Consider the following 10,085-nt stretch of genomic DNA (forward strand, 5'->3'; position numbering starts at 1 on the left):
AGAGAGAGGGAAGCTTGGACTTGAAACAAACAAAATCCAGAATCCAGTCAATTGTGAAGAACATATGTCTCATAGTATGGAACATTTTCAACAACATGTTTTTCTCTCTACTCGGATGCAAAATTCTCATAGCACACCACATTTAGACTCCTCCAGGCATAGTTTTTATGCAGCTGCCTCTATCCCTTACCCAAACACAAGACTTGTAATTTGGCACATGGGAGAGTTTGATGAGTCCCAGAATTAAAGCAGCCTTGTGGTAATGGTGCCCCAGCTGATAAGTTGGTCTAGTTTCTTGTGGGCTTTAGATACAGCTACGTGGTAACAAAATTATGACTCATACCCAATGGCAAACATTAATAAACTACTTTTCAGTTTGGCCTGGTTTGCTTTTTATAGGTTACACCAATTAGTTACCCTTCTTTTTGTCTCTTTTGGAACCCCAGCAATATTACAGTCTCATCACCAGAATATCCAGCTGGTACAGCCAATATTCTAATTGGCTATTTGGATGATATAATGATTTATAGCAATACATGACAAAGGCATCTTACAACATCTGAAAGGTTTCTAAGATCCTTTGGACAGGCAGACCTCATAAAGCCAGCAAGTGAACAGGTGCAAATATGGTATCTGGGCTTGCACTTGGGCCATGGGTAAGTGTGTCCCCAAATTGATATGTCAGTAGCATATATGGTCTGCCAGAGACAAGACCAAAAGGGTGTGAAACAATACTTGGGGTTACTTAGTTTTTGTTATAGATTTGCGCCTAATCTTTTGGATGTCATCAGCCCATTGACAATTTTCACCAAAATTGATTGCCAGATCTAGTCCAGTAAAGACTAGTTATTCAACAAGTAAAATTGTTTGTTTTGTGTTGCATTCTCTTGATCTCTTGATTTAAAGAGCGTTTCATTTTGTTGTCTAAGGTAATGGAGGAAAAGGAAAGCCCTGTGCTTTGTGTTAGCTAAAAGTAAGAGGGAGAACAAAACAGCAGAATATTGCAGAGTCTATGTCTGACTATCAAGTGGGAAGTTCTCATTCTATGAAACCACCAATTGGGGTACCCTTTACTGTCCTCATCACATCATGAAGGATATCAACACATGGGTCAGTCATTGCTATCTGACACTTCAAGCTATTGAAGTTTGAGGTGGTCCACATGAAAGCGGCACTGGTGGTCGTGTCGGACAACCTCTCCTGAGTTGTAGGAAAGAGCTAAGTACAACAGAATGTTCAACAGTTTGTTCTGTTTGGTTGTTTGATCTGTGGTGATTTACTTGCACTTTGAGGGAGCCAAGTTAGGGCGGAGTGGAGGATTAGAAGGATTAAGCACCTGAGCATAAAAAGATGGTGAAGGTAACACATTCCATTGTGTAGGAAAAACATCTGGTGGCCAGAATGTAAATTTAGAGGGCTAGTGATGACCTAGGGCTATTGCTAAATGGTCAGAAAATGGGATCTGCAGGCTGAATAAGGTCCAGTGCAGTTTGCAGGATAGTGAAGAGTCCCTGAGCCTGGATAAACCATCTGTGGGGGAACATGATCTTTATAATGTGGTCATTTGAAATTGGTACTTGCAACAGTTATTCCTGGTAACATTGAAGATCAATGGTTATACCATCAGTATGATGTAGAGCATCTAGAATAGTTGATTGATTGAGTCATACTGTAGCAAGTAAAATGTATTGGCAGTCCTCCTTCTCCTTTAGGAAATAGTATTATGTTCAACCCTCATTGCTATTATTTATGCTAACCGAAGTCAATGAGTTTCTTGAAACAGTTATGGTTTCCTAAATATAATTATCAATTCGTTTGACATTTTTATTTCTTTGCAGATTCTGTCTGATGTTTCACTGTGTTGCTGTTGTTCAGCTAATGTCTGTTCTGCTGTCCTTCTTTCCTGTTTTTCCTACTTTATTTGCTGCATTACAAATGCTTGCTCCATGAATGCTTTACTTTGGTTTTGAGGCTTTGCTGTATTTGACCCCCCGTGTACCTGCTTCCGGCTGAGTTGTAACTGTTGGTGATTGTAGAATGAACCAGAAGTGCTAGACCTATTGGTTTATTCATTCCCTTCTGCCAGGTTTCCTGTCCAAATTTTAATTGATTAATTAAAGTGTTATTTGTGGTATTTTGTGTGCTTATTATTAGCTTCATACCGAAGCAAGATGAATCTTCCTCTGTATTCTGAAATTATTAAGGTGTATTACTTCTAGGTCTTCATGTCCCATACCCTTGAATTAAAGGTCCCATATTTTACTATTTATTTAAGACATTGACACAAGTTCCTCAAAGTGTCTCTTAATGATCCAGCTGAAATCGCACTCGGAAATGCATTTATTTACAGGTTAAATACTCTTTATTTCACTTCTGCTCCAACTGCACCATTTGTGTCTATGTAAATAAGCTACTGTTGAGCCACACCCCACCAGAGAACAAATAAGCTGAGCAACAAGATGAGGGAGTGGCTCTTCATACAGTATATAAGGTCACAGTAGGGACAAATATGATGGGCCTATTTAAACCATGGCCAATATAAAGATTTACAAAAAAGGAGTAAATTTATTTAAAAAAAAATAAATAAAAAAAAAAATATATATATATATATATATATATATATATATATATATATAAGACCCAAATTTTATTTGTATAGCGTTTTTTATGATTTACATCATCACAAAGCAGCTTTACACAATCAAAAAAATTAAGTTTGTATGAAATGTGAATGTGTATGAATTAAAATTATATGATTGTCCCTGATAAGCAAGCCTAGGACGACGGCGACAGTGGCAAGGAAAAACTCCCTGAGATGGTAATAGGAAGAAACCTTGAGAGGAACCAGACTCAACAGGGAACCCATCCTCATTTGGGTGAAAACAGATAGCAGGGATTGATGTGCATAATAATATGCGAGACTGGAAGTTCAGTATAAGAGGAGATGTGTAAGATTAAAGTCCAGTTTGTTCCTAACAGGTCTCCTTCAAAAAATGTTCAGTTTGGATGCTTTTCTATTTCTCCTACCTTTTCTACCATCTCATCATTCTTCTATTATAATATATTGTGATGTGCCTTTGTCCAGGTAAAGAGTCATTTTAGGTCTTCTGCCTAGCGAGAGATTTGCAGTGTAAATAATTCTTCTCTGCAATACACAGGATTCAACAAAATTGCTGTGCAATTTTATCGCATGTTCCTGTGATGAATAAGTGCAGTTCACACTTTCATGTTTTGCTATGGATTGCTATGAGCTCAGCACTGCGGCTTGCCATGGCTCTGATCCACTCTGATGTCATTAGCCATGCCATAGCAACAAAGTGCTAAAGGCAGAGATAAAGAAAAATCCAGTGGTGCTACGTAAAGGCATAGAAAAGACAACGATTTGATATGGTTATGCCGTAGATAATGAAAATTACTTAAAAAATACCTTTACAATGCAGTGTGAGGGTCTAGAAATCCCTGTAGAGAGCTTAGGTGCAGTGGGTGGTATTGCATTATATTACATGAAACATTATAACTAAAATCATTTATCTCACTGTTCATTAACTTGCAAATGATACTTAATATGTAGTACTGATTTTATCATGCAGAATGGCATCACTAAATAAATTCGCTTACCATTGATCCATCTTGGCACTCCTGGCTGTCATGTGACATGGCACCTTGCCATCATGGTCCCACTACAGTGTATGTGATAGAATATGGAAGTCATGAATCAAACACATAGGCCTTTGGAATATATAATGGCAACACGGTGGATCCAGGGCTCATAAAAAAGTTTAATTGCAAATTTATTGAGCATGATCAAAAATTATTATCTTATGCTTATGAGTAATAAGCTTCATATCACTATAGGTTTTGCCAACTCCCTGAGTGTACTTATTTTGTCCCTCTGTGTGTCCTCTGGTGTCAGATCTTTCACTCAAAGGCTTAGGGATAAACCATTATTACGTGATTGTGATAAATAAATTAAAATGAATGTGACAATTCGCATTTGTAATAATTTATGCACATTCTTTTATTCAGTTAAAAGGCTTGTGACTTGGGAGGCGCATAGCCATTAGCTGTTTAACACATTTTCAAGATCAAACAAAGATTTCCTAGTTGTCTCAGGGTGAAGAAATGGGATCAAATGATTCACTGCGACAAGCTACAAAGATACATTTGTAAAAATTGGTCGCACCGCAGCAACCTTATTTCCCTTCTCCTTTATCACTGGCATCACTGGAAGCTCAGGATCATCTGTCATCATCTGCACCCCTTTCTCACTGGTTCATGCCTTAAGTTATGGATGCTTATTCTCGAATGATTCATACAGTAGGAGAATTTTAGGATTTTTTTTTTTTTTTAAATCAGGGAATTTCAAAAAGTCTAGTTCTAACTGAAATGAAGTTAATTCAAGACTGTTTTCAGACTGGTTCTTTCTTTATTATTATTTTTTTTGAGTCTGCTTATTTCTATGCAACACTGTTGAATAGGAAACATCCTGCAGAGTAGTAATGCACTTCAGAGTTTTGTTACTATAAATATAACCTTATTGCTCAGTACAAAAAGATGGCAGTGTAAACTTTATTACTGTTTTTAATGAAGAATTTGTCATATGGTTCCTTTAAAAAAAAAAATCAACAGTCATTTGACCAGTTTTTCATATTAAGTCAACACTTTTTAGGCCAACGCTGACAAAAAAATAATGCAACGGTTTACAATTTAGCTGCTTTATGGCTATTTGGTGGACATTTATCCAGATGATTCATAGAAAAGTGTGTGATTAGAAGCCATAATAAGCATATGTTGTAAATTAACATGCTGGGCCTGCATACCTGTTGTAGAAGCTCTTCCTCTGGACTGTTGACTTTTGTCAACAAATCACACTCCAGACGAGACAGAAAGACAGACGGAAAACATTCACATGCAGAAACCTGATTTTCAACAGATGCCATTCATTTTAAAACCATTGGATTGTGCAGTTAAAAGCAAATGTTTGCATCACCCTGGTTTCTGGTTAAATATACAACAACAAATAAATCAATTTATATCTAATGAGATAAGCCTAATAAAAGACCCCTGCATCACGCTTAAGTTTAAACCTTCACTGGCATGCTGTATTTAATTTACTATATATTTATGTTGCTTGTTAAAATGTAAAATGACTTGTAATAAACCTGTTGACTGTTTTATGTCTTTTTTCAGGCATAAAAAGCTCAATGGGCTCAACCTTTTAAACAGTATTCTGTGAGCAGTAAAGTTTAATCGTACTAGAAAAAACAACATTTATTGTCCTTTTACAGAGCTGCAAAGTATTAAAAAAATAATTCAAGGACACACCATTAACAGCAATGAGAGCCATCATCCAAATAAGGAGAAAGGAAAGTGTTATGAAAGTTCACGTTTACAGTACTGTGCAAAAAAGTCTGCGCCGCCCCTGATTTCTTAATATTTTGCTTCCAAAAAGCCAAAGTTTCTTGTATTTTAATGATTTCTTGAGGAATCGTTCCATAGGTTTTATTGAAGGATTTTTTTTCACCTTTCATTTTAGGCAAGATTTTGAATCTCATTTTCAGTCCAGTCCCTGGTTGGGTTTTTGATTGTTAAACCCACACAGTGAACTATGAATTATTCAAGCTTAAAAAACACATCTAACAAGTTGAGCATCTTTAAATGCCACAGCCTATCTACAGTCAGTATTTTGTTGCTGACCATGTCTATTGCTTTACAGCATGACCACGGGATTATATGCCATGTCACCTTAAAAATGGTTTCCTGAGCATGACAAAGAATTCGCTGTTTGTGCTTAAATGGCATCCATCGTCACCAGATCTCAATCCAGTAGAGCATCTTTGGATGCGGTGGAATGGAAGAGTCACATCACAGATGTGCAGCAGACAAATATCCAGCAAATGTGTGATGCTATCACGTCAATACAGACCAGAATCTCTAAGGAATGTTTTCCTGCATCTTGTTAAATCTTTGTCAGGGAGAATTAAGGCAGGCATAAGTAAGTCCAACCCAGCACTAGTAATGAAAAGGCCAGTGAAAGTAAATTCCTACACATGACATTATTTCCATATTCACTGACAAAAATCCTACCAAAAAAGTTCATTAAGCAGCAGAAAAAAAATTCATTACTTTTGAAACTTAAAACTTGGGTTGATTTCGAAACCTATCACAGCAGGATGAGCATTTAATTAAATTACCTTGTCCTGCACAATGGAAACGCAAGCAGAAGCCAATGATATGTAGCACTGAGAATCTAAATAGGTTATTTCCCTGGCTTGGTTGTTCTGAAATAAGTTGCCGTGAAATGAGTTTCACTTTAGACTAATCACTCCCCAAGCCTAAAGCATGGAAGAAAATAATGCAAAAAGAAAGTTGTAAGCCCATTATCTTGCTTTTTTATTCTTAGTGCGTTAGTAAAGCTTTCAATGTGGTGTCTTGAATAAATGTATTTATTTCATTCATCTTAAAAATACATATAAAGGAAGTTAATAAAAATGTTTATTCAACAGTAATAATACTTTTTTTTTGGTTTTAGAAAGTCTCTGAAACACTCAAACACAAAAGCTTGTATTATTCACAAAATGTATATATCTTTGCAAAACTTCTTTTTCTATGTGCATACTGTACCAATATACTGTAGAGTGCCAGTAAGTACCAGCTTTTCATGTTTTTCACAAGCACTAAAACTTGTTTGAGGCAATTTCAACTCAGCTTTTGGTTTTCTTAAATCAATTTCTGAAACCTTGAATTACTGCATGCTGAATAAAACTAATAAGAGCACATGGTCATTCATGATACGACATCCATGGAGAAGACAGGGATACAGTGTTCTCTCAAAGCATCTACAATGGCAGCTTGGCAGTGCTGGGGCTTGAACCCCCAACCTTCCAATCAGTAACCCCGAGCTTTAATCAGCTGTGTGCCCATAACTCCCTCTAGCTTCCTTTGTTCTAAGCATTACTGTTTTTTTTTCTAAATAACTGTTGACCAGTTCCACGGTGATAATTTTTGTTAGCACCTGCATGGGATATTTTCCAATGAAATTGAATGGTTCCCAAACCAACAAAAAATTCTCATATGAATAATTTAAACCCTAGACAGCCTGAGCAGTTCCTGAAAGTGAATAAATGAGGTAAATGTTATTCGAGTTCCCTGTGCACTGGACAAAGGTTAATGAATGTGTCATTTTTTTGTATGTGAAAATCAAAAACATTCCTGCATAACCTAACAGCAGAACAATGTATATTATTATTATTATTATTATTATTATTGTCATCATTAAATAAATAGATAGATAGATAGATAGATACAGGGTTTTGTCACCGGGAGGAAAATAAGGATAAAATTAGGAAATTATTATTAATATTATTATTATTATTATTATTATTATTATCATCATCATTAATAACAATAATAATAATAATAATAATAATAATAATATATGGTATAACTTCTAGCCACTTTATTATAATTAAATAATAAAGTGTCTATAATATTTATTATTATTATTATTATTATTATTATTGTCATTATTAGATAAATAGATAGATAGTTACAGGGTTTTGTTCCTGAGGGAAATCAGGATAAAATTGGGAAATTATTATTATTATTATTATTATTATTATTATTATTATCATTAATAATAATAATAATATATGGTATAATTTATAGCCACTTTATTATAATTAAATAAAAAAGTGGCTATAATATTTATTATTATTATTAGTAGTAGTAGTAGTAATAGTAGTAGTAGTAGTATTAATGATGATAATAATAATAATAATAATAATAATAATAATAATAATAATAATATATGGTATAACTTATAGCCACTTTATTATCATTAAATAATAAAGTGGCTATAATATTTATTATTATTATTATTATTATTATTATTATTATTATTAATAATAATATGAACCGTATTTTGAAGTGCATTTGCAAAATCCATACTGTAAAGCACCATGATATGAAAACCATTCAAGGAAAGCAAGACCAAAACTTACCTCTGCTGCAGAGGAGAAGTTAATTTAAAGTTACCAGCCTTAGACATCACAAATTAACAAACAGCACCTCAGATTAGAGCCGTTATGAAGGCTTTACAGAGTATAAGGAGCAGACACATTTCAGTATCAACTGTTCAAAGATTAGAGATTATTGCATATGTTGGATGTCTTTAGCATGTTTTATAATGTGGAAAGAAATAAAAATCAGGAAAGACCATTAAGTTAGAAGGCTGGTACCATATTTAGGATTTTATTTTTATTTTTTATCTCATGTATTTTATTTGCTTGATGCAGGTCAAGAACCTTCTAAAACACAGTAACATGTTTTCCACAATCATGAAATATGTTTGAAAAATTGAGTAATGAGTATTGATTATTTTATATCTTTTTTGTCTAGGTACTATACTGTATAACAGCAAAATCAAGTTGATTAATCGAAATGAGCAGCCTTGAATAAAAAATATGATGGTGCTGATATATAGTGAGCCTTACACTATGGAAGAATCTTTATCTGCCCCTATGTACAGTACCCTCCAGAGCACTCAAGCAACAAAATGTTATTTCATTTCAGGTCATTGCTCATTGAAGGCTTATGCAGTTGACCTAACCCATGGCTTTTTTTTTTTTATTCACAACTAATTATAAACCAGTCTAGAGGTCAGACAAAATGAGGTTGTTGTCAGCTGGCATAGTCTGAGGCAGAGAGAGTAAAGATGGCATGTGCTCCATGACCTTCTGCCCATGCCTGCATTTTGTAGTGATGCAATGGAAATGTGTGTGTGTGTGTGTGTGTGTGTGTGTGTGTGTGCTGAAGCTTTAGAGCAGATAACGCTGTATGTGTCATTCCTGTTAGCTTCAGAGAAAATCAAATGCACACTTATTTAAAGCGCATCAGAGATAAAACAAGATTTATCAGTGACAATGCAACAAAAATAGGGATTTTTTTTCTGGCTTGTAAATTTATTGGATTTAAACCAGTGCATTATAATGGCATATTTTGGAACGGCTGGGAGCAAAATAACCTGACTGTTATTTGACAGCAAAGTAGATAAGATGTATTATGTAAAATTTGTGCATAGGAAAATGCATTATAAATATGAATGTGATATAAAGTGTAAACCGCTAAAGCTGGCCAATAGGCTGAGAGTGACATTTCTAAAATCAATTAACTTAATGCCATTATAAATAAATGCAAATGTTAGTCGTCTGACCTTTTAGTTAGATTTAAAGCGTAATGTTCACGCAAACTGTGTGTTAATGTTTAATTCCAAAGCCATCATTTGTAACAACTATGGTAAAACAATTTCAGGCATTTCTTTACCTCATGCATTATTTTCCTGGAATCATTTGCAATTCTCGAAACGAGACATTAGTTAATGTCTGGGCTGCAAATTTACCATCTTTAAAACTGTTCAACAGGACTAAGAGCTTTTCAGGAAACTGAAGCAAACGAATCTCCTTGTAATGGTCTTTGTGACAAGATGCATTATTATGCTGGAAGTGTTTGTCCAAGTGTAGCAACTATAGAATTAAGAAGAATACAATGTTCACATGTGCCATTCAGGTGCTCTTCAAAAGATATCAGGGATTGTACTGTGTGGCTGAAAAATCCATTGCATGCAAGACACTAAATGTGCTCCATTAGCACTTCATTTTATCAACATGATAGAAAAGTAACTTGTCCCAACAGGCAACACTTTTTATTTAGAATTTGCATTTGCCTCAAGAGCTTATTAGACTCTTTTTAAATATATATATATATCTATACATTATAGATATTAAGCACAGGCAAATTACACTACCTTTAACTAGTCATAATCTCCACCATACTTGTTGGAAACCATTCTCTATTTAAGCCAAACACTACTGCAAAGACAGATTTACTGTCCAATTATATCCCATTAGTCCTGACCAAGTAATTTGATTGGAAAAGAGCCATCCCATGAGTGCTCCTACTGGGACATTTAATCAAATGTATCACTTTGCTTCACGGGTGTTCTAAGAAAGCAGCGGTCACAAATACTCATACGAACGGCTGCTAACATCGTACAAACATTTTTTCAAGCGTTTCTTACGGTCTTC

Source organism: Clarias gariepinus, chromosome 18 (genome assembly GCF_024256425.1).
Source record: "Clarias gariepinus isolate MV-2021 ecotype Netherlands chromosome 18, CGAR_prim_01v2, whole genome shotgun sequence".
Classification (NCBI taxonomy): Eukaryota; Metazoa; Chordata; class Actinopteri; order Siluriformes; family Clariidae; genus Clarias; species Clarias gariepinus.